Source organism: Salmo salar, chromosome ssa24, assembly GCF_905237065.1.
Source record: "Salmo salar chromosome ssa24, Ssal_v3.1, whole genome shotgun sequence".
Classification (NCBI taxonomy): Eukaryota; Metazoa; Chordata; class Actinopteri; order Salmoniformes; family Salmonidae; genus Salmo; species Salmo salar.
In genome coordinates, this window is record NC_059465.1 from 41,420,640 (window position 1) to 41,446,800 (window position 26,161).

General features: G+C 41.3%; 1 pseudogene; it reads right to left on the minus strand.

Moving 5' to 3' along the window:
- Positions 1 to 5,795: 5,795 nt before the first annotated feature.
- On the minus strand, positions 5,796 to 25,054 carry LOC123730372 (myosin heavy chain, fast skeletal muscle-like; annotated as a pseudogene).
- Positions 25,055 to 26,161: the final 1,107 nt, after the last annotated feature.

Sequence of the window (26,161 nt, forward strand, 5' to 3'; positions counted from 1 at the left end):
TGACTACCTCATCTCTGTAGCCCACACATACAATTATTTGTAAGGTCCCTCAGTTAATTTTAAACACAGATTCAAATACAAAGACCAGGGAGGTTTTCCAATGACTCACAAAGAAAGAAACCTATTGTTACATGGGTAAAAAAATTAAAAACAGATGTTGAATATAACTTTGAGAATGGTGAAGTTATTAATTAAACTTTGGATGGTGTATCAATACACCCAGTCACTACAAAGATACAGGCGTCCTTCCTAACTCAGTTGACGGAGAGGAAGGAAATCGCTCAGGGATTTCACTATGAGGCCAATGGTGACTTTCAAACATTTACAGAGTTTAATGGTTGTGATAGGAGAAAACTGAGGATGGATCAACAACATTGTAGTTACTCCACAATACTAACTTAATTGACAGAGTGAAAAGAAGGATGCCTGTACAGAATAAAATTATATTCAAAGACAAGAATCCTCCTTGAAAGAAGACATTAAAGTAATAAACCAAAATAATGTGACAACACAATTAACTTTTTGTCCTGAACACAAAGTGTTATGTTTGAGGCAAATCCAATACAACACATTACTGAGTACCACTCTCAATATTTCAAAGCACAGTTGTGGCTGCATCATGTTATGGGTATGCTTGTAATCATTAAGGAGTTTTTCAGGGGGGTGTTGGGGGGGGAGGTATGAGCCGAATTGAGCTAAGCACAGGCAAAATCCTAGCGTAAAAACCTGGTTCAGTCTGCTTTCAACCAGACACTGGGAGCTGAATGTAGCTTTCAGCAGGACAAATCTACACTGGGGTTGCTTAACAAGAAGACAGTGAATGTTCCATAGTGGCTGTGTTACAGTTGACTTAAATCTGCTTGAAAATCTATGGCGAGACCTGAAAATGGTTGTCTAGCAATGATTAACAACCAATTTGACAGAGCTTGAACATTTTCTGCACAATCCAGGATCCAGGTGTGCAAGGCTTTTAGAGACTGCAATTGCTGCCAAAGGTGATTCTAACATGTATTGACACAGTGGTTGAATACTTGTCAAATCAAAATATATTATTGTTATATTTTTCATGCTTTTTTTTTTTAACCAATGTTAAAAACATTTATTCCACTTCTACATTGGAGTATTTTGTGTAGATCGTTGGCAAAAAGACAATTAAATCCATTTCAATCCAACTTTGTAACACGACAAAATATGGAAAAAGTCCAGGGATGCGAATCCTTTCTGAATGCGCTGTATATACAAATTGACAAGGTCGACACCAGATCATTTGGAGGGGCCTTTGATTTCCAATGGAGGGGACGTTTTTCACGGGACTTCCTATGTGTGCACGCACTTGCAGGTTCACAATTTAAAATTGGTTTTATTATAGTCAAGACCATTGGCAGCTCGTAAGTTTCAAGTTTTGGGAAGCTTAAAATGTATCCTACCATTTCTACCGATCTGCGTGCCAGTTATGATTATTTTTATATGCACTTTCATGGAACTGTTTAATTTCAATAGTTTCTCAAAATCATTGTCACGTGGTGAATCATAATCTTCAATAAAATGATACAAATCTAAAAGTCCAAATAAGACAAGAGCACCAGATAAGACCCTTGGTGATTTTGCGGGAGAGCTGGAAAGATTTTTCAAATACTGAGGAAGTATCATTCGCAATGCATGTCATTGTTTTTAAATAATATACTGTACTTCATTGACTTACAGTGTGAGGTGAATAAAAAATGACTGAGAAGCTCAGCTTTTAGTGGTGGATGTAGTGAAGTATGACAATCAGAAATCAGAAATGGCCAAATGTGCACTTTCCTACTTTGGCACGCAGCGGACCAGGTATGCCTACTCCTGTGCGCGTTCAGGTGAGCGCTCCCTCAAATTTATCAGGACAGAGAAACCAGAGACATGCTCACTGCTCACACGTAGCACCCCAAACAAAAGACAATGAATATATTTATTTTAAAAAATGGTTATGAAATAAACCAAAACTTGTTTCTCACAAGTGTAGCAGGTTGTGAACTCTGCAAACAACGTTTCCAGTCGGAGAATGAGAACGGTAAATGACTGTAGACGAATTAATACACACATTAACATACATAAATGTAACCAAAGGATGGTATTTATGGTATATTTACTAGGCCAACTGGTGAGATATGCCAATAGGGAATTGATAAAAGGGCAAACAATTCACACAATGAAAATGCAAGAAGTGGCGGGAGACAGCTGAGCGCATTCTGGAGACTGCGCCATATCTTCGTCACGCACCCCTCCTCTTCTTCTTGCAACATTTAAAATGATACTGAAGACACATTATCTTCACACATATTTTAGATGTTTATCACTGACATCCACAACTCAATCAGCTAGACCTATTACCACGCACACAACTCAAATTGTGGGCTTCCCAAATAGGCATATGCACACACACCTGTGATTTGAAATAATCCACAGCTATAAAAAATACAATTAAAATAAACAAATTATCCTCTGCTCCCTGGTGAATTATTTTATTTAGAGTAATTATATCATTTTGGCGAAACATCTATTTACTTTAGGGGTATCCAGCATCCTAACGGTGCATCCGACAACTTTTCCTTTCCAATTTAGAAGAAGCTGAAACCACAGATCTATATGTAATGATGAGATGTTCATGTCTCCGTCCTAACACTGGGAGTCTTTGACCCAATGGAGAGAAAGCATTCGACAGGCTTAGGTCTGCATACTTTACACATAGAAATCAGGGGCAGAAATCCCGGGGGGGGACGGGGGGGACACGACCCCCCCACCCTGGGAAAAATATGATTTGTCCCCCCAATATATCACTGAAACATAACTATGTAATTTAAATAATATTAATAATACGCAATGAAAGCAATTGTGCTGATTATAGACACTTAATAGCTAGTTTTTAAGTTTCAAAAGATTGCGACCCCCCCCCCACCCTTTGCTTCACAATGGTTTGATCCACTGCCAGTTCCTTAGCTTGCAGGTAACGTTAATCCAGTCATTCGCGCACACACACTAGCTGAATATGCAGAGCTAGCGCGCAAATATTAACTATTAAGCTAGCTAGTACCTATTCCATTTATGTGGCGTCGTCAAAGATGGAATCTTTGCTATCGTCAATTTATTCCAAGATCAGCATGCATGTAAGTTAGTGCTTCAAAGTCCCTGTGATAAGGTTAGCGATAAACTGAACAGAACTACACTCTCTTCTACCATTGTTTTAAATATATTTAATGGTCTCGTTGCAAAAGCTAAATTGTCGCAAGGGAACTTTTATTTATATATTTTATTTCACCTTTATTTAACCCGGGTAGCAAAGATTATAGCAAACACCACTGAATTGGTGCTCGCTAGCTTTGCAAATTCAGCTATTGTTAGAAGCCAGCCAATATGAAACAAACGATTAAAATTACAAAAAGTTGCAGCATATGTTGTGTAAATGGTGAACTCATACAGCTGTCAACTCTTGTCACTGCAATCCGTTTCACATTTGCTAGCTACCTTTTAGATCGAAGCCCATATAGAATGATAGAAGATAAGATGATAGAAGCCCATTTCCTACTGTAAATAACCTAGCCAGCCAGCCAGCCAGCCAGGTATAAAAATGGCAGAAAAATAAAAGACGGACATCAGAGTATTTTTCAGTACACTAAAACGCAAAGTAAGAACCCTAGTAGCCTAATATCTCAAAGACTAGTTGATAAAATGTTCATAAGAAAGAAATGAAATTCTAATGGAAATGTTTCACAATGATGTCATTAGGCAGATTAGGCAACAGATGGCACACAGACAGCAGAGTTGGGGACAGATATGCAGGGACAGACTGGCAGAGACAGGGAGTCTCAGGTAAGTTTGTTGAGTCTTTGTTTGGCAACATTATGAAAGGTTCTCAATTTTTTTAACTTGTAAAATAGGAACATAATTGGAAAATGCCATGGATACCCCCACTCTCAACTTAAACTGGTGACTGAACTAAGATTTGTTAAAGGCAATGGTATTGCTGTTGTGATTAGTTGTGTAGTTTTGGGTACCGGTAGTTAGGAGTACGGCAAACACCTTATTTCTTTGGTTCCTCAATATACATTTACCATATTAAACGTAGGCTATGTGTTACAGCACTACTTTTGGTGTCCCCCTCAGGAATTGCTCTTGAGAAAATGTAATGTAATTGTCCCCTCCAAAGTTGATATCAGATTTTCGCCCCTGATAGAAATGCATTGGGTTTATTCTGGACAGATTTTGGCGAGAGTGAGCCCTCTCCCTTCGCCTCTTCCTCCCTGTTGAAACTATACAGTATATACAAAAGTATGTGGACACCCCTTCAAATGAGTTATTTGCCGACAGGTGTATAAAACACAGCCATACAATCTCCATAGACAAACTTTGGCAGTATGGCCCGTATTGAAGAGCTCTGTGACTTTCGTAACGAAAAGTATTTCAGAATCTCTCAACTGACTGACATCCAGACTGTTGGGCATCATTCACTGCCGTAGTTTCATCATCTCTACTCGCTACTTCGACAATTTTCACCGCCTCTGCAACGGAGACCTTGTTGACAGCCCTGATCCTTCCTACTTTCACCTCCTTCACACTAACAGGCCATTCAGGGAACGTGATTCCCATCACAATTTCAACATCGTTCATCCTCAGACTCTTCAACAATGATATTCCATTTGCAAACACTTGACCGAACGTTTTACATTTATGACATTGGCTTTTGCTCTTAAGCTTGCACCGCATATCTCATATAGCCCAGTTTTACATGGATCGGGAGAACTTCTTTATCAAACATCAATAATACATTAATACTTTCCTCCTTTCTATTCACAGTACGGGTTAAAAACGACGTGAATCAAATACTCCTGGCATGTTCATCTTAAACCATGAAGCCTCAATATTCCTCGAGATGCCAGATATGACACCTTTTATCGGTGCCCTACTCCAAGAATCACAGCGTTCCACTTCATGCGTCGATAATTTGTGCATCCACAGTGCTTTCTCCTTTTAACGCACATGAAATCAACATCATACCACTCCTGGTCACTCTGAATGCATCATTCACCGTCTTTCCATGAATCGCACTCCAACAAGGAATGAGGAATCAAGCGTTACTTCTGTCCCGACATGCACTGCCAGCTGTGGGACCTTATATAAACAGGTGTGTTTCTTTCTAAATCAGGTCCAAACTATTTAATTGGCCACATGTGGATTTAAATCTAGTTGTAGTGACATCTAAAGGATGATCAAAGGAAATTGGATGCACTGAGATCAATTTGGTGTGTCATAGCAAAGTGGTGTGAATACTTATGTAAATAAGATATTTATGTTTTTCATTTTCAATACATTTGCAAAAAAAGTCTAAAAACATGTTTTCACTTTGTCATTATGGGGTACTGTGTGTAGATGGGTGAGAAAATGTAATAATGTTTTAATTCAGGCTGTAACATCAAAATGTGGAAGCATTATGAATACTCTGAAGGCACTGTATGTTTACTAGTCTGTCCACCAAACGTTTCAATTTGGGCCTCTCCACATCGGCCAATTCCACCGATTGTAAAGGGTTAAAACTATTATCTTGATGTTATGGATGGTCAGTCCATTCATCCATAGCTCTGTATGAATTTGAGTTGTTACATTTCTCCAACCTCATCCCTCAGATGTTTAGCAAAAAAAGTGACCTCTTTGTTGGGGTGACGTTTAATTGTTGTTGGAATCCCAGATTGCTCCTTTAATTAAAGCACAATATATAGTACGAAAAAGCTGTTATCTGAGTAATAAATCCACAGTCACAAAGGAAGTGTACATAGGCCTAAGTGTTTTTAATCAATGCTCAACATTTAACCATGAAAATCATATTTTATGCAACACAGGAAAATGAAAAGACTTTAATGTTCAATCCTTTGATCATCGTTTATTCAGCAGCTTCTTTGCCCTGTAAGAAGAAAGACAGGAATGGATCAGTATTAATTATAAACATGCTAAAGATATAACACTATAAAGCATGATGGACCAAGCATGGACTAAGCTTTATTTTTCATTTTTGAAGTACCAAAATAGTTTGAATGAATCTTTTTTGTTGTTGCCCTGATGTGCTTCTTGGAGATGTTCAATACATTTGAGTGAGTGTAAAAGGTCAGTATTGACCTCAGTGAAGGCTGAATCATAGGTGGTGTTGATGTGATCATATCTGAAGATGAGTCAGGTGTAGGTTCAGCAGCATCTCTGTACCTTCCCACTGTCGCGGGTCTTGGCTCTGAGCTTGTTGACTTGAGTCTCAGCGATGTCAGCACGCTCCTCAGCCTCCTCCAGCTCATGCTGAACCTTCCTGAACTTAGACATGTTTTGGTTAGCTGCTTCCTCCTGGGTGAGGGGAAATAGGAGAGCATAACATCAGCATTTAAATAGGGAGATGGATGATACAGCAGAGAAAGTGAGTTGCAGAACGGTGGATCAAACCACTGACTCCAGGGGCGGCAGCACCACCACTAGACCAGCCCCCGGAACAGTAAATAAATATTCAACCCCCTCTTCTTTAAGTTTCTAACAACACATAGGCATAGAGATGTATGGGAGGCTCTCAGAAATGTACATGTTCTTCAGTTGAGTCATTGTGGACTGATGTGTGGTAGCACTTACACTAAACTATATGGACATTCAGTTTTGTAATGTCTACTAGGGGGGAAAAATATATCTTTTTGAATGTATGATTTCAGAGTATTTGACTATGACTCACCGCTTCCTCAGCCTGCCTCTTGTAGGCCTTGACTTTCATCTGCAGCTTATCTACAAGGTCCTGAAGTCTGCTAACGTTCTTCTTATCCTCCTCAGTCTGTGGGAGAGGATCAAAGAATCAATAGCACATAGTTTTATACACAAACCTGTCTGTGTTAGTGTCAAGTGTGTGAAGAAGACACTTTCTCTTACCTGGTAAGTGAGCTCCTTGACTCTGCGCTCATACTTGCGGACTCCCTTGACCGCGTCTACACCTCTTCTCTGCTCGGCCTCCACCTCAGTCTCGAGCTCACGCACCTTTGTGGAAGAAATTAACGTAGACATTTGAGGTGGTGAAATCAGACGGAACAAATCAAATCTTTTCAAAACAGGTATATTATTCTACTCAGTCAAAGAGGCACAATTGTTGTCTGTTTCTATGTAGTTTAACTTTTTGAATTGAAGGGTCTGTAATGATAACAGCTTTTCATTGTCTAGGTGGATTATTGACAGAAAGTCATAACTCAATGGTCCTGTGTATTTTATTATAATGAAATAAATGTCCAGCATTCATTCTTTCAATCCACCCTAATCCACCCTGCTGTTAACTCACCCTGGACTCTAGTTTCTGGAGCTGCTTCTTGCCTCCCTTCATGGCCAGATTCTCAGCCTCATCCAGGCGGTGCTGCAGGTCCTTGACTGTCACGTCCAGGTTCTTCTTCATCCTCTCCAGGTGAGAGCTGGTGTCCTGCTCCTTCTTCAGCTCCTCAGCCATCATGGCTGCCTGGAATGGTCATTTGTTGAATTTATGCACCAATTGGCACCAATCATAGTCTCTCTAGACAGATGTGTTGCCTCCCAGACAGATGGGTTACCAACGTTCCAGCATACATGGGTGCACTAAAACAACCGTCGGCTTGGCAGAGAGGAAAGGGCAGAGTGGGACGCCGTAAAATCTGTCCAGAACCCTGCCAAACATTTACAGTTGCTAGCTAGATGAAGCATATTGTCAATTAGTGTATTTCACAAGTACATGTAAGTAGTTTACAATGCGTCATGATGATAATAGTAATAGTAATAATAATAATGACTGGCTGTGACTTAAATTAGCCTAGCTATCTGTGTCCGCATTGTGTGTCTGCCTTTGTCATGTTTCCGTTGAGATTATTTCTAAGCCCCGCCTGGCCAAACTCATGATTTGTTGGTAGATTTGTCTGTCTGAAGAGCACCTACCCCAAATTGGCCAAAAAATCTGACACATTTCTCAGACCAAGTGCTGTTGCCCTACATCTGGGATTTCCAAAACTACACCAATCATAACTTCCCTCTGAGATCCTTGTTGTGGTTAACCAGCCCAGCTACCATTGGCCCTTTGGGACAAATCAAGTTGACATTATTCAATCGATCATAAGGACTCACATCAGTGATGGCCTTTTTGGCTTTCTCCTCTGCGTTCCTGGCCTCCTGGACAATGTCGTCCACCTCTCCCTGCACCTGCACCAGGTCAGTCTCCAGCTTCTTCTTGGAGTTCAGAAGGCTGGTGTTCTGGAGGAGGAAACAAGACGATTTGTTTTGATGCTCAAGAGAACTTACAAGTCACAGGGCAGAAATTATGAAAATGTGAAAGGCAGCAGTGTCGAATTCAAGATGCTTGGTTGTGCTTCATTAGAAATGGCTTTTCACCCATACCTGGGAGTGCAGCAGTCCGACGCGCTCGCTGGCGTCTATCAGCTCAGTCTCAGCCACTTTGCGGCCTCTCTCTGTCTGCTCCAGAGCAACTCTCAGCTCCTCAATTTCAGCCACCATCAGGCCGTTTCTGCGCTCCACCATGGCTGCCTGCTCCTTCATGTCCTCTGAGGCACGGACGGCGTCATCAAGGTGCAATTGGGCATCCTGGGGTTCACAATGACATAGGTTCATTAGGACTCATTGGCAAGTAGGGGCGATACTGTCATTGATAGAAATGTCAATTGGTAAGAATTTCCCCAGTTTCACAGTATATTAATCCACTATTCAATTCCTCTGTTCTCTTCTTTTCTACAGATTCACAAACAAATACCTCCCCATGTTCAGATGTTTGAGCCTGATGTCCCAGTCCCTTTACCTTGAGCTGTCCCTGGACGTTCCTCAGCTGTTTCTGGGACTCAGCGGCCTGCCTGTTGGCGTGGCTCAGCTGGATCTCCATCTCGTTCAGGTCTCCCTCCATCTTCTTCTTCACCCTCAGGGCGTCATTCCTGCTCCTGACCTCAGAGTCCAGGGTGCTCTGCATGGAGTCAACCACCCTCTGGCTGTTCCTCTTGATCTGCTCCATCTCCTCATCCTTCTCAGAGATCTTCCTGTCCACCTCACCCTTGATCTGGTTCAGCTCCAGCTGCACACGCAGAATCTTGGATTCCTCGTGCTCCAGTGTGCCCTGGACAAAGAGAAACAGTCAAGCGAATTGTCTTTATTACATTTGGATGTGTATAACACAAGGAATGAAATATATATGACAACAATAAACACCAGTACAGGGAACATTAGACTGTTGCTGGAATTGGCAGGGTTTCTTAAACTATGGGTCAGGACCTAAACTGGGGCCTGGGCATGTCAGAGGTGAGTCGCGAGTTATGAAAATATATTTATAATCACACACTATTTCTTCTTAATTTGGGTCATGGGAGGACGATTTGGGTCTCATGAGGATGGTCAATTTCTCTTTTGAGTCTCGAGCTGAAAAAGTTTTAGAAGCCCTGGGCTAGTGTAACACTCCTTTTCACATCATGCAGTTGTAGTTTGTACCTCAGCCTCCTCCAGAGCGGTCTGGATCTCAGACTTCTCTGTCTCCACAGTCTTCTTGGCCTTCTCCAGCTCATGGATGCTCTTGCCAGTCTCTCCGATCTGCTCAGTCAGGTCAGAGATCTCCTCTGCACACACAAACAAAGGAGCAGTTTAGACTTTAGATTTTCAGTGGAAATAACCAATACTCTCAAGTTGACATTAAATCATAATAACAGTTCATTAAAGAACAGCACTTCATACGGTCTTGCAAATCTAATTGCCCTGCACTTCCTTGGGTTTTTCAAAGCAATACCGATTACTAAATCATAATATTTCAAAGTGTACATAAAAACACTGAGATGGTGTGAAAAGTAATTTTGATGATTACAGTTTCTTCCATTTTCAAAACACTAGTCAAACATGAACCCAATAGATATTTTTTCAAAATCTCACGTTGCAGGTTCTTGTTCTCTCTCTTCAGAGTCTCCAGATGATCCAGAGCCTCCTCGTAGGAGTTCTTCATCTTGAAGAGTTCAGTGCTCATAGAGCGAGCCTCCTTCTGAGCTCCTTCCAGCTCAGCCTGGCCCTCCTCATACTTCTGCTTCCACTCTGCCAGAACCTAGGGAAATCCATGGGATTTTCATTAGAAGTCAATAATGAAGAGTTTTGAATCAGAAACATTTTACTTCAATTGATCACATGCAGCAGACAGAAAATTCATTTTCACCTTGTCAAAGTTCCTCTGCTTCTTGTCGAGGTTGGCGGCCATTGCGTTGGCTCTCTCAACGTCAATCATGAGGTCCTCCACCTCTCCCTGCAGCCTCTGCTTGGTCTTTTCCAGGGAGGCGCACTTGGAGTTGGTCGCCTCAATGGTCTCCTCAGCCTCCTGCAGACGCTGGGCCAGCTTCTTCCTGTTGGACGATAAGATGGTGGTTTTTATTGTGACCAATTTGTTGCAAAACAAATGCTACAATAAGTTACAATACATATTGATGTAACATTTTCTCAGAGCCCCCTACCACCCTCACCATCCACACCCTATATTTGAGTTTTTGCTGTTGCGTGTGACTCACTTGGCCTCCTCCAGCTCCTCTGTGCGTTGGATGGCATCAGTTTCATACTTAGTCCTCCACTGAGCCACCTCGCTGTTGGCCTTGGACATTCCACGTTGCAGCTCTGCCTTGGCCTCCTGCTCCTCTTCAAACTGCTCTCTCAGGAGGTCACAGTCATGGCGGGCAGACTGGACACCGTGGGCCAGTGCGTTTTTAGCCTGTGAGAGACAAAGATAAAGACAAAAAGAGTAAAACAAATGACAGTAGAAGTCTGAGGTGGCGTAGTCACAATCTTTTTGAAGATTTGGCTCTAAACTCTGTGGTCGGTGGTGTCCATTTTGGATTCCTTACCTTGACCTCCTCCTCAACCAGTCTCTTCAGCTCCTCAACCTGCTGGGTGAAGGCCTGTTTGCCTCTTGTCAGCTGAGACACCAGGCCTTCCTTCTCCTCCAGCTGGCGTCCAAACTCACCTGCAGGGATAGAGGGACATCTTGTTAATGGGGTCTCTGTTCACTACAATTGAAAATGTATTTTGAGGTATCGTAGGGCAATGTTAGGTGGTGAATAGTACAGTAGAATCTACAATATGTGGACCGGACTTTATAGATGCAGCCCCCAACACGTTATTGTACACTACGTTGGTTTTTTGTTCATTGTTGATGGTACCATTTTCTGTCAGGAGTCTGGCCCTCTGTCCGCTGATGTCGTTGACCTGGCGAACATTCTCATCATTCTTAGTCTTGAGCTCGCTCAGCTGGTCCTCAAGAGTACGGCACATCTTCTCCAGATTTCCCTGTTAGTGAAACAAGTTCCATCATTACTTTATATATGGGACTCCTGTCAACTTCAGTTCACTTGAATATTAATGAAGTTGACCCCCCTTAACACTGCTTGACCAAAACATCACTACTCACCTTAGCCTTGGCGACAGCCTCCATGTTGCTGGAGAGGTCATCAATCTCCATCTTGTACTCACTCTTCTCTTTCTCCAGCTTCTGCTTGACACGTTGAAGGTTGTCGATCTGCTCCCCGAGCTCAGCCACACTATCGGCCTGCTTCTTGCGCAGAGCGGCGGCTGTGGCCTCATGCTGCAAGGTGGACTCTTCAAGATCACGACGCAGCTTCTGGAACTCAGCCTCGCGCTTCTTGTTCATCTCAATCTGAGCAGCAGTGGCGCCTCCGGCCTCCTCCAGCCTCTCGCTGATCTCCTCAAGTTCCCTGGAGAGATCGGCCCTCTGCTTCTCAACCTTAGCCCTGGCAGCACGCTCAGCCTCAATTTCCTCCTCCAGCTCCTCAATACGGGCCTAGAACAGGGGGCAGGAGCAGGGGGAATGAACACTACAATACAGTTGAAACACTAATGAATAAGAGTTTGTATATTTTGCATAAATGTGTAAATAAAAAGTCAGTTACACTAATATATTAAATGTGCCAACCAGTGTCCCATGTGCCAACCAAAACCACAATGGTAAGAAGCACCATCTTCAAACTTACTGAGCCATCAGAAGCCACCAGGAAGAATGTGTGCTACCAGAATACATCTTTGAAGGAAATGATTTAGGTGTGTTCTTTCCTGTACTGGAGCATAGATCCTGTTTTACCTGGAGTTCCTTGATCTTCTTCTGTAGCTGAGCTCCCAGAGACTGCTCATCCTCAATCTTGCTGAGGAGCTGGGTGGTCTCAAAGTCCTTCCTAAGAAACACAAACACGTCGATTGCAGAGTTGATTTTGGTTTGATAGTGTAACGGGAGAATATCATACCATTCACTTTTTCTTTTAAGAATCACATGCAAATGCTAATTCATAATTACAAGAATATGTCAAGAACAACCATTATGATCAATATGACAGTAATACTGTAAACATTTGTTTTTGTTTACTTCTTGATTTTCTCATCAGACTGCTGCTTGTCATTCTCCAGGTCCATTATGGACTCCTGGGCCAGTTTCAGATCTCCCTCCAGCTTTCTCTTGGCTCTCTCAAGGTCCATACGGAGCTTCTTCTCTTGCTCCAGAGAACCCTCAAGCTACAAGATAAAAACACACACGTATTGTTCAAATCTAAATAACTGAAGATAATATCATTTTATCATGTCCAAAATGTCAAACTCCACTCACGTCGTCCACTTGCTGTTCCAGCTTGGTCTTGGACTTGGTCAGAGTGTTGACTTTGTCCTCCTCTGCCTGCAGGTCGTCCAGTGTCTGCTGGTGGGCCTCTTGGAGGGCTTTCTTCTCTTTGGTCAGCTTGGCAACACTCTCATCCATAGACGCCATCTCCTCGGTCAGGTTTTTAACCTGAAAACAGCCACAGCCAAAATTACTCATTGGTCACATCACCATAAAGGAGAGATTGAGTTAGATATATATTTCATTTAGATTAATTAATAATGTCAACAAATACTGTACTATAGATTCAACACTAGATGGTTGTGTACTCCATGCCAGTGTACTAAGGAAGGGGAAGTCAGAAACGAGGGGGGAGCAGAACATGCAACGGATGTGGGAAGTACCCCGAAACTGACATTCCACTATTTTGGGTCTTGATTTTCCCTGCACCCACAAAACAACTTGAATTCAATTTCTGTTTAGCTACGTTTTGAGTTGGTTATTGTTTGGATTATTGTTTTGTTAGACTGTCTACGAGACCTTGTTTTCGGTGGCATGCTTCTCCTTCTCCACTTTGGCCAAGGTGAGCTCCAGGTCATCAATGTCCTTCTTCAGCTCAGAGCACTCATCCTCCAGCTTCCTCTTCTTGGCAGTCAACTCAGCATTCATCTCCTCCTCGTCCTCCAGCCTCTCGGTCGTCTCTTTGAGTTTGGCCTCCAGCTGGATCTTGCTCTTGATGAGCCCCTCACACCTTTCCTCAGCATCGTTCAGATTCTCTGAATCCTGATTTCAGAACAGCAGAAAAAATCTGCCGCTTCACTTTGTGTATCAACAGATGGACGTAATTTAGTCAAAGAGGTCAGAGCAAATCAATAGAAATGCATGAAATATAGGTAGCCTTGCTAACATAGGTAATAGAAATACGTGACTTAGCCACATACGTCACAGTGTGATTGTGTGTGTGTTTGTTCGCGTGTGCGTTCGTGTCTGTGATCATACGTGTGTAAATGTGCCGTCATGATGGTCGTTGCTCACTCACAGATGCGACTTGGAGCGCCAGGTCAGACCTCTCCTGCAGCAGAGACACCATCTTCTCCTCCAGCTCCTTCTTCTTGGCCAGAGCCTTGGCCAGGTCTGTCTGCATCTTCTCATAGTTCTCCTTCATGTTGGCCAGCTCCTTCTCAGTCTCAGCGCTCTGCAGCAGGGGCTTGATCTTGAAGTACAACTTCATCCATGGCCAGGTTTTAACATTCATGAATGAACGGATGTTGTACTGGATGGAGAAGATGGAATCTCTGGTCGACAGAAAGACAGAGTGGTATGGTGAGTGACATGTTTAATGAAGCTACATTCTGGTATTCCAAGAACCACAAAACTGACCCCCCCGATACTTTTGTGTACAGCTGAGGAATGGGGCTAGGGAAATGTAACCCCTCTTGAATTCATAGACAGATCTTTAGATGTGAGGACTGACAGCTCATGCTAAGCTCATGAGGCATTTTATATTCTTCAACAATAAATGGGCAAATATCGCACATTTAAATAACAATTCAACAGCTTTCCAAATCCCAAACTACAGCTTTAATAGAATATTATAAGACGTACTTCCTCATTCTGATCAACTCACATCATATACACTATGTGATCATAATGCATTAGATACAGCTGGTTGACGGAAAGCTTTGCCAAGATGTCTACTATTCCTTACCTCCTCTCCATCATCTTGGTGAACTCTCTCCTCATGAGGAATCCACGGCTGAGAGCCTGGACCATGCCGACCAGAGAGGCCAGCTTCTCATCTCTCATCTCCTCCAGGACACCCAGCAGACCGGCTTTGAAGAACACCTGAGACACAGGTAAACATGGTCAATGATGAAACCACAGTGAGATGGTGACAGATAAAAAGGGGCAGAATCAAAAGAAGAGGAACAACAACACTAGATTGATTTGAACAACATAAGCATTGAAATGCTTACAAACAAACTACGTGATTGGTTGTTTCTAAGTTGTTATTGTACAGTCGTAGAGAGTTAATGAACACAGATACAGATAACTGCAGCCATCCCTTTCCAACACAATGCACATGACAATGATTTGACTTTCTCTTCCATGCTTGTGATGTACGACTTTAAAGAAAACAACACTACATTGTTTTTACAGCTTTTCCATTACTTAAAGGGGCATTCTGCAGTTTACACATCTATTTTTGGGACTACATTTGCAGGGTGTTTGTGACTGACCTTGGTGTGTCCAAACTTGTAATCATCGTGATTCACATCAATGGACCCAAGCAGCTTCTCAGAAGCCTTCTTGTTGTCCATGAACTGGCCCTCAGGGATGACACTGGCATTCAGTACTTTGTACCTGAATGAGGAAAATGTTTAAACATCTGTTAATTAGGTCAATTATATTACATAAAGGTAAGACTACTCTGATGCTGTTAAAACTAGAGGTCGACCGATTATGATTTTTCAATGCCGATACCGATTATTGGAGGGCCAAACTCCGCCGATACCGATTAATCGGCCGATTTATTTATTTATTTATTTGTTTGTAATGACGGCAATTACACAATACTGAATGAACACTTTTATTTTAACTTAATATAATACATCCATAAAATCAATTTTGCCTAAAAAATATAATGAAACATGTTCAATTCTGTTTAAATAATGCAAAAACAAAGTGTTGGAGAAGAAAATAATAGTGCAATATTTGCCATGTTAAAAAGCTAACGTTTAAGTTCCTTGCTCAGAACATTGGATGTTTTTATAGGCACTATAGTATTGCCAGGGTAACATTATAGCTTCCGTCCCTCTCCTCACCCCTACCTGGGCTCGAACCAGGCACACATCAACAACAGCCACCCTCGAAGCATCGTTACCCATCGCTCCACAAAAGCCCTTGCAGAGCAAGGGGAACAACTACTTCAAGGTCTCAGCACGAGTGACGTCACCGATTGAAACTCTATTAGCGCGCACCCCGCTAACTAGCTAGCCATTTCACATCGGTTACACCAGCCTAATCTTGGGAGTTGATAGGCTTGAAGTAATAAACAGCTCAATGCTTGAAGCACAGCGAAGAGCTGCTGGCAAATGCACGAAAGTGCTGTTTGAATGAATGCTTACGAGCCTGCTGCTGCCTACACTGCTCAGTCAGACTGCTCTATCAAATATCAAAACATAGACTTAATTATAACATAATAACACACAGAAATACGAGCCTTAGGTCATTAATATGGTCAAATCCAGAAACTATCATTTCGAAAACAAAATGTTTATTCTTTCAGTGAAATACGGAATCGTTCCGTATTTTATCTAACGGTGGCATCCCTAAGTCTAAATATTGCTGTTACCTTGCACAACCTTCAAAGTTATGTCATAATTATGTACAATTCTGGCAAATTAATTACGGTCTTTGTTCGGAAGAAATGGTCTTCACATAGTTCGCAACGAGCCAGGTGGCCCAAACTGCTGCATATACCCTGACTCTGCTTGCACGGAATGCAGGAAAAGTGACACAATTTCCCTAGTTAAAAGAAATTCATGTTAGCAGGCAATAATAACTAAATATGCTGGTTTAAAAATATATACTTGTGTATTCATTTTAAAGAAAGGCATTGATGTTTATGGTTAGGTACACATTGCTGCATCGACAGTGCTTTTTTCGCGAATGCGCTTGCTAAATCATCACTCGTTTGGCGAAGTAGGCTGTGATTCGATGAGAAATTAATAGGCACCGGATCGATTATATGCAACAAGCTAGATAAACTAGTAATATCATCAACCATGTGTAGTTAACTAGTGATTATGTTAAGATTGATTGTTTTTTATAAGATAAGTTTAATGCTAGCTAGCAACTTACCTTGGCTTCTTGCAGCACTCGCATAACAGGTAGTCAGACTGTCACGCAGTCTCCTCGTGTAGTGCAATGTAATCACCACAATCGGTGTCCAAAAATGCAGATTACCGATTGTTATGAAAACTTGAAATCGGCCCTAATTAATCGGCCATTTCGATTAATCGGTCGACCTCTAGTTAAAACCCTTGGAGCAGACCTTTGTGCGTGTGCATGTCCATGCTTGCACGTGTTTATTAGTAGTTGTGTGTTGTGTACCTCTGCTTGAAGTCAGCATAGATGATTCTGCTGGGGAAGCCCTTTCTGCAGATCCTGATACCCTCCAGAACACCATTACACCTGAGCTGGTGGATAACCAGGAAGTTCTCCATCAGACCTGGTAAAACAAACCAAGTCTCTTTTAATACTATTAAACAGATTAAAGATTAGTTTGTTAAGGTTACTGATACTGAACTGATAAGATGTCATATTTAACTCAACATGTATTGTACCTGGAGTCTTTGACTCGTTGGGGATCAGGCAGCGCACAAAGTGAGGATGAGTGCTCCTCAAGTTGGTCATCAGCTTATGTAAGTTCTCCTGTAAGAGGGTTACAAAGCATTTTCTCACAAATCATTCATGATAATCAATGCACCTTTTGAAGGACTGAATATCCACATTTCAGAAGCTCACCCTGAACTGGGAGGACACAGTCTGCATGGAACCTCCCTTCTTCTTGCCTCCCTTCTTGGTATTATCTGTTCAAATGGGCAAAGTAAAAGATAACTAAACAAGTCCATTTCCTGTAGCGGGCGGAATAAATAGAATAATAATAATAATAAGAGTATGTAAGAAATCTAGAGTGGTGCTGTCTTCAGCAAGCACACTAATTAGAAATGAGACAATATGGGGTTAACTTCACACTCATCTTAACGCAAATGGTGCTAATGAGATTGTGTAAAATAACACCACTTAAATGTACCCAGTGAATAAACCTGAGAAATTGTGACACATTCCAAGACTTTAAAGAAAATGTGGATCTGAGTTGTAACTAGTGCTTAAATAAATCATTTGACGTGATGCTAGTCTTACCCTCAGGTGGAGCAGCGGGATACAGGGCAACCAACAGTTTGACTGAAGACTTCCCATACAGCTGAATAACTGAATCATTCAGAGGGTCCTTGTTCTTCTCCAGCCAGCCAGTGATGTTGTAGTCCACAGTACCGGCGTAGTGCACCAGGGGAGAAGTGGGCCTCTGCCTTGCCTTTGGCAGGCTTGGGCTTCTCAAACGCCTTGGTTTTGCCAAGATGCTGGGCGTACAGCTTGTCCTTGAAGGTAGTGTCTGAAGACTTGGGGAACATGCACTCCTCTTCAAGGATGGAGAAGATACCCAATGGCTTTACGAAAAGAGATGTATATCAAATTAGTGATATTTACATTTAGGATCACATTCATTCCTTTAGCAAACATGCTGTTATAGGATTATATTCACTTAGGGGCAAATAACAGGAAACATATTGAGTTATCAACAGTCAGATACGTTATACCCCAGTGATAATATCTCACACAGCGCTCCCTATGAGCTTTGCTGTTGTGGTCCATTATAATCCTCAGACAGCTTACCTTCTCAATAAGCTCAATGCAGGCAGCCAAGTCCATGCCGAAGTCAATGAAGGCCCAGACGATTCCCTCCTTCTTGTACTCCTCTTGTTCCAGGACGAACATGGTGTGGTTGAAAAACTGTTGCAGTTTCTCATTGGTGAAGTTGATGCACAGCTGCTCCATGCTGTTGTACTGTTAATGGAAGCTTATAAGTGATCATTTCATCATACAAGGCTGTAATCCCTCTCAATCACAACTAACTGTCTTGTTCTGGTCTCATACTCACATCAAAGATCTCAAACCCAGCAATGTCCAGCACACCGATATAGAACTGCCTTGGATTCTTGGTGTCCAACATCTCGTTGATACGGATGACCATCCACAAGAACATCCTCTCATAGATGGACTTAGCCAGGGCACTCACTGAGTTATTAACCTGCAATGATTATACCTTCAATGAATACATGAGATATTGACCATGTCTAGTGATAAGGTGATGAGAGCTTGGGGAAAAACAACATCACTATTCAAAATAAGCTATGCACTCGTCCCCAAAATAATTGCGGTGGAGAGAAAATGGTTGATGCTGTGTTTGACCGCCTTACCTGAGGCACAGTCTGTCCCTTAGTCACATACTCGTTGCCGACCTTCACTCTGGGGTAGCACAGAGCCTTCAACATCTCAGCTGAGTTCAGGCCCAGCAGGTAGGCGATTTTATCAGCCACTGGAGAGAGAAACAACAACAGACTTAGGCACACAAGATGTTTCTGATGTCACACTAACAAAACACTTTGGTCAATTCATTTGTGGATTAGGTTTTGATTTTCACCCACATCCATTTCAAATCATTTCTGGAGGTTGGAATTTGGTCTCCAAAATCTCCTACCTGACTTTCATGTGGCACTGTCTGTTTTACATGTTCCATTTCTATGCTGGAGACTGGGAATGGGGCTAATGCTCTACATATTGTATATCTATGACTGGGACTCACCTTCTGTGCCGTCTGGCTCGGCCTGCTCCTCACGCTGCTTCTGCTTGAATTTCAAGTTTCCATGGTGCAGTACAGCTCCTGTCAGCTTGTAGATACCCACCTTCTCCTCATTGGTGAAGCCCAGGATTGTAATGGCATCCTGGCATTAGAGAGGAAGTACAACAGTGATGAAGTGAACAGCAGATTGCTCAGTTCCAGCTCACTCCAGAACAAATGGGATGGATAGATTTCACTGGCTTCTCAGCTCCACATGATACCGCTTGGCCAACACACTAGTAGATGGCAGCACAAAAGGAGTTTTACATTGTTCCACAGGCCACTTAATGGCACTCTCTTGTGGATGTTTTACATGTATGTGCCTCAAGGTGAAGTGTGAAGGCATGAAGAGTGCCTTGAGGCACATGCCTAACTAACACAGGGCATTTAGTTGGAATTGCACAATGCATTCAGTGTGTATGGTGGTCCTACCCATTCCATATGTAGAGTTTGGTTAACCCTTTGTATAACTCACGTCTGTGGCATCCAGCTCTTCCTTGTCGTTGATGCTGGCCACAGTGATCTGACCCTGGCTGCACATGGGGAAGTCATAGGGGTTGGTGGTGATGAGTGACATTTCTGTGGACAGCGGAGAACGGCTTGTCAGTTAAATCTCTCAGAATTCTTCTGTCCTACCTTCACAGTATCTCTCCCTCCTTTACTCAATACATGGGACTCAAGGATACATGTAGTATATAATAAATAGCATCATAAAAGGCTCCTGGACTGATGCATCACAGTGCATTACTTCATTGATCTTCCCCAAAGACCTGACCCATGTCTAGATGTCTTGTTACCTTGGAATTGTAATGGTATTTTATTTTTTATTTTACAAGTTCCACAGATGGTGGGAATAATTTCCCCTGAACCTCTGCTTTGCCGTACCAACAATCTCAGGTTTGTGGTTGGTCATCATCTGGAAGAAGATGTGGTAGCCTCTCTCATCGGGCAGCTGGAAGGACACTCTGGACTTCTCCAGCAGGTCTGAGAGACAAAGAGAGCGAGACAGAGACAGAGAAAACGAGAGAGAGAGAGAGGGAGACGGAGACAGAGAGAACATGAGATACAAATAATTGTGATGATATGATCTCCAAAAAATGATCTCTGTGAATTTAGAAAAGCATTGAGAAACAAGGAAAACCAACTCACAGGTCTCAATGTCAGCTTTAGCCAGTTTTCCTCCTTGGAAGTGAATCCTGATGAATTTACCCTATAGTAGAGCATGGAGGTTGGAGATAGGTCAACTAAATAAATGTAACATCTTACTTTGATAGACCCCTTTAGATGTTACAGTTTGTTGGACATCTATTGATGCAGCAACAGAGAACTACTGAAATAAATGTTTACAATATAAGATAACTTCCACAGTGTGCCCTTTATACTTACAAAGCGAGACGAGTTGTCATTCCTCACTGTCTTGGCATTACCGTAAGCCTCCAGCAGAGGGTTAGCAGCAATGATCTGATCCTCAAGAGACCCCTGATTGAGACAAACACAAGTTGCTCAGAAACTGGTAAAGTGGTCAAGTTTGTTTTTCTAGATTTTTTTGGAACATTCATTTTCATTGAAACAGGTTTTGACACCCAACCAATCTGAAAGGTGTTAAAAAGAGAAACATAAGCACAACAGACCTGCATTTTGTTGGGGTCCACTTCCTTCTTGGCACCAGACACTGCAATGGTGGCAAAGTACTGAATAACACGCTTGGTGTTGACAGTCTTTCCTGCACCGGATTCTCCACTGGTTTATATGACAGAGAAACAGGGGTTTTAGTTACATGTTTGAGTGCAAAATTGGCTTTCACTAAGAAATAGCATTGAACAATTTCACTGTTGACCTGTTTTCTAACATAAATAATGAACAAATATTCCCACTCATCGAATCATTATTACACATTGCCTAATCCATTCATAATGTCATGTATGTTCTTCACACCAAGTGACCAAACATATTACAATAGAAACCCTCTCTCAAGTGACATTTTAGTAAACAACTTACGTAATCAGGACGGACTGGTTCTCGTTATCTGTAACCAAAATACATATTGCTTATCATACCCAAGGAGCATTATGGGTACATTATAGCATTCATAGCATCATCATGAATTTCAGTATGGAACACTCTCCATTCAAGGCCAGTGAAATCAGATATTCCCATCAAACTGTTCTTGACCTAGACTAGAAAACACTAGATACACACTTAGAAAAGAGGGTTCCTCAAGGGTTCTTTGGGAAGGGTGATGGTTCTATGTGGAACCATAATGACTCAGAGAACATTTAGAGCTCTTCAATGGTTCTTTGCAGTTGAGAAAAGGATCTTTCCTCTTTTAGTGATAATTAAAATGTAGGGGCGGCGGCTCATTAGAATATTTTGGGGTGTGGTTTACTCACAGCTCGTTTTTGTTCAACTGTGAGTGAGACTGTCATTCCAGTTTATCTAATCTGTTGTGTACTGTCATCACAATGCAGGGAGCCTAGTGGTTAGAGTGTTGAGCCAGTAACTGAAAGGTTGCTTGTTTGAATCGTTGCGCTGACAAGGTTAAAATTACTCCAGGTGTACCTTTGATAATGGCTGACACTGGCCACGACCCCACTCTCTGAGGATGTTTGGATGTGCAAAAAAAAAATACATTTCTATTTCACACACGTGTACACACTTGTATTATAAGTATGTATGTAAAACAGGGCAAATATAAGCACTTACTAAATGATTAGTATGGCCAGTGCTTGTGTCTTGTGAAAGACTAGTGTGTGTGTGTGTGTGGCCTTGCGTTTTTTGAGAACTAAAATCAGTGTTGTTTAATTCTCTCCCTTCGTTCCAGAGCTAACACACCTGATTTAACTTGTCAATTAACTAATAATAAAACCTACAGAATTGTAACTTATTATGACTAATCAGAAAAAAGAACCCTTATGGTTATTCAAAAGGTTCTTTGAAAGAATCGTTCTCCATTAAGGTTCTATATAGAACCATTTAGAAGGTTTCTATATGGGACCAAAAAGGGTTGTAATGACAGCGGAACCCTTTTTGATGTTGTCTTGGTAGAACCACAGGAAAGGCCTTTGTAGCACCATAAAGAGATCCACTATTGTTTCAAGCCAATTAACCCTAAAGAGAACCATTTATTTTCAGTGTGTACCTCTCTAAAGCATATTTTTACTTCCATCCATCCATCCATCCATCCATCCATCCATCCATCCATCCATCCATCCATCCATCCATGAGAGCTCGTACCAATCTGCATGAACTGGAAGGCGTTGTCAGAGACGGAGAAGATATGGGGTGGAGCCTCCATCCTCTTCTTCCCTCTGTAGGCGTTAACAACCTCCATGTCGTACACGGGGAGCCACTTGTAGGGGTTCACCGTGGCACAAAAGAGCCCAGAGTAGGTCTGGATGAAAGTGATCAAATTAAATTAGGGGATTAACAAAATCTGATAGACTTTTCCCTGGATTTATGTGAGGATGTTGGTGTACTTCGGTTATTTGGGTCTGCAGTATTGGTATGTGTAGTACTGTATTGGTATGTGTTTATGTGTAGTACTGTATTGGTATGTGTAGTTCTGTGTGTGTTTATGTGTAGTACGGTATGTGTTAATGTGTAGCATTGTATTTGTTAATGTGTAGTACAGTATTAATATGTGTAGTACTGTACTTGTTCATGTGTAGTTCTGTATGTGTTAATGTGTAGTACTGTATGTGTTAATGTGTAGTACTGTATGTGTTAATGTGTCGCACTCTATGTATGTATTTTTAATGTTCATGTAATTGTGTACGTTTATGCAGATATCTTACATAGATCATCCATGCTGCATAACGCTCTTTGAGGTTATACAACACAGAGGCTTCATTCAGGTAGGTCATCATGGCCATGTCCTCAATCTTGTCGTATTTAGGGGGGTTCATCTCATAGACGTCTGCATCTTTGAACTCTTTTCCTTCCTGAAACAGTCAGAAATCTACATTACACACAGATCAAACTGGACTTGACTGAATGCTTTTTGCTCATTAAATACAAGTTCAGTCTTTTTTTAAATTCATACCTCCATTTAATCCTACTACTTTATCACCCACTGACACATACACTGAGTATACAAAACATTAAGAACACCTGCTCTTTCCATGACATAGACCAGGGATGGGGAACGTTGATGGGGGTTTGGGCTGCCAGTTTCCCATCCTTGACATAGACTGACCAGGTGAATCCAGGTGAAAGCTATAATCTCTTATTGATGTAACTTGTTAAATCCACTTCAATCAGAGTAGATGAAGGGGAGGAGACAGGTTAAAGAAGGTTTTTTAACCCTTGAGACATGGATTGTGTACCATTCATTTACGTCATTTAGCAGAAGCTCTTATCCAAAGCGACTGACAGTAGTGAGTTCATGCGTTTTCATACTGGTCCCCTGTGGGAATCAAACCCACAACCCTGGCTTTGAAAACACTATGCTCTACCAACTGAGTCACACTGGACCAGAGGATGAAGGACAAAATATTTAAGTGCCATTGAACGGGGTATGGTAGTCTGTGCCAGGCACACCGGTTGGTGTCAAGGACTGCAACGCTGCTAGTTTTTTTCACACTCAACAGTTTCCCTTGTGTATCAAGAATATTTTACCAGCCTAAAGACATCCAGCAAATTTGTTGGAAGCATTAGAGTCAATATGGGCCAGCATCCCTGTGGAATGCTTTCGACACCTTGTGGAGTCCACATCCCAACGAATTGAGGCTGTTATTACTCAATATTGGTAGGTGTTCCTAATGATTGGTGTACGCAGAGTACATAGTGATTCTTGACTTATATTTGTAAAAAAAAAAAAAATCAATGCAATTTTTAAATAACAGCAATAAAAATTATGTTTGAATATTATATTCTAATTACAAAAAACAAGCAATGATTTTTTATCTCTTTTGTTATTGATTTTCAATTTTTTTTTACTGTTGGTGATTTTTTTAAATAAATAAAGTAATTGCACAAAATTGAACTTGAATTCTTTTCAAATCAGACTTACCTGCTTGGAGCCATCAGGATTGGTGACTGTCACAGTACACTTTCCGTCGGCCCTGGCAGTGACCAAGCCCTTAAGGTACAGCTCTTTGACGTCTGACACATAACAAGCGTTCTTTGAGTCAAAGGGTGCAGCTTGTGCCTCCATCCTCTCCTTCTCAGGCTTACGGAGGTATATGGCAGCCTTGCCGTAGATTTGCATCTCCGCGTCCGTACTCATGGTGACGGATTACTAGGAAAGATATGAAACAAGACACATGATTGATTCTGTGGTGCTACCTTCCCAGTCAACAGAGTAAGGTGAAAGGTATCTCACAGAATATTTTCATCACTTTTTATGTGAAGACTCAAACCATTCCTCACCTTGTTTTTCCCCTCCTACAGATGAATTTGTACTTCTTGGAGGAACCTGTGAAACATTAGGGTGTTGTGAATATGCACAAGTCTAAAGTCCTATCATTTAGCCCCCGAAGGGCTAGAAAACGGCACCCTTCAACTCAATCATTACGGCCATGTCCAATTCAACTATTGGTGCAACTGGTAACTTTCATTTTCATAATGGCAACTCACTTTACTACATATTCTGTCAAGAATTCAAATAAATACCCCTGAAAACCCACTTACATTCTAGACCAACCCCTAACTTACAAACAAGTGCAGGAGCAACACTTTTAACCTCAATTAAAAGTTACAGATTTTAAGTAAAGCACATTTCAAGTTAAACACAATTTTTTTTAAACTAACATTTTAAATCAATGACACTTGATTGCATATTTTCAAATAATACATAAGACAAGTAAAAATAAAATGCAGAACTCAATTCAAACAGTGCAGTTAGCTACTGCCTCAGATTCTGAACTCAAAGATGTTACAAATGTACAACTCTAAAGATGTGGAGAGAGTCTTACCAAAGAGGAAGAAGGTATCTGACTTATGGATACTGGGTCCTCAGCCTCCTTATATCTGGTTGGAAGTGCCAACCCAGCAGAAGTTAATTATGGACCAGTCTGCTGAAGGAAATGGATTGGATGAGAGACCTCCCCCAGAGCTGTGTGTCTGTGTATCACCAGCTTCACCAACTTCCAGGAGCGTCACACTGCCATTACATGACTTCTTAATGGAATATTGGTCTGAATTCATTTTCAGTGAATTTACGCAAATGAGAAATGTCATTATTAATAGTTAGGACAATATCAAAAGATTGATTCATCAAATTGATTCCAATGTTACTACCAATGTCCCTCAACTACTGTAATGGACTGAGTCCATATTGCCCCACTACCACTAAAATAGTTTAAATGAAATCTAATCTGACCTTATTTACTTAGATTTTAGTGGCACTAATCTTCATCAATCACTTGATATATTTATATTTACCCATTCTTTTTCTTATATTATTTTGCTTATAAAACCATCTGAACTCTCTCTTCACCTCATGCTTGGGACGGACTTGACCTCGTGCTGTGCTTAGTTTGATTTATCACCCTGGTGAAACCATATTCAATATTTCAAAGCTACAACAGAAACATGTAGGCTTTCAATTACAGCTCATAAAATGTTTAAATCTAATGTGTAGTTATTTATCTACATTATGATCTATTGAAGATGCTGGAGACGTTTTTATTTGTCTCACATTTCAGTTGGCTAAAACGGTCCAGTAGGATTGTTAAGACTTCTTAGGATTCTAACATGACACCAGTACAGTATTTCAATAATATTCTCCACTCATATTGCTGACAGCAAGAAAGCTGCCTTAAACTTTTATATTGCACTGAAGTAAACCACTTAGCTGCTGAGCTGGCTTCAATAAAACTGATATAAAACTTATAGTTACAATAAAGTAACAGATTCCTTTACATTTAAATCCATTTTTTTTAAGAAAGCAACTTTTGAAGGAGCCACATTTTGTTTAACGCATGTAATTTAGCAAGTTATTTTAAGTCAGGCATTTCATTCACAGCCTTCATTGTGTATCAAATATTTTCTGTTTTCAAACCTCAGCATTTAAATATTATTTGTGTCTACTATGGTGCAGCTAAATGAATGTTCAACAGGGTGAAACC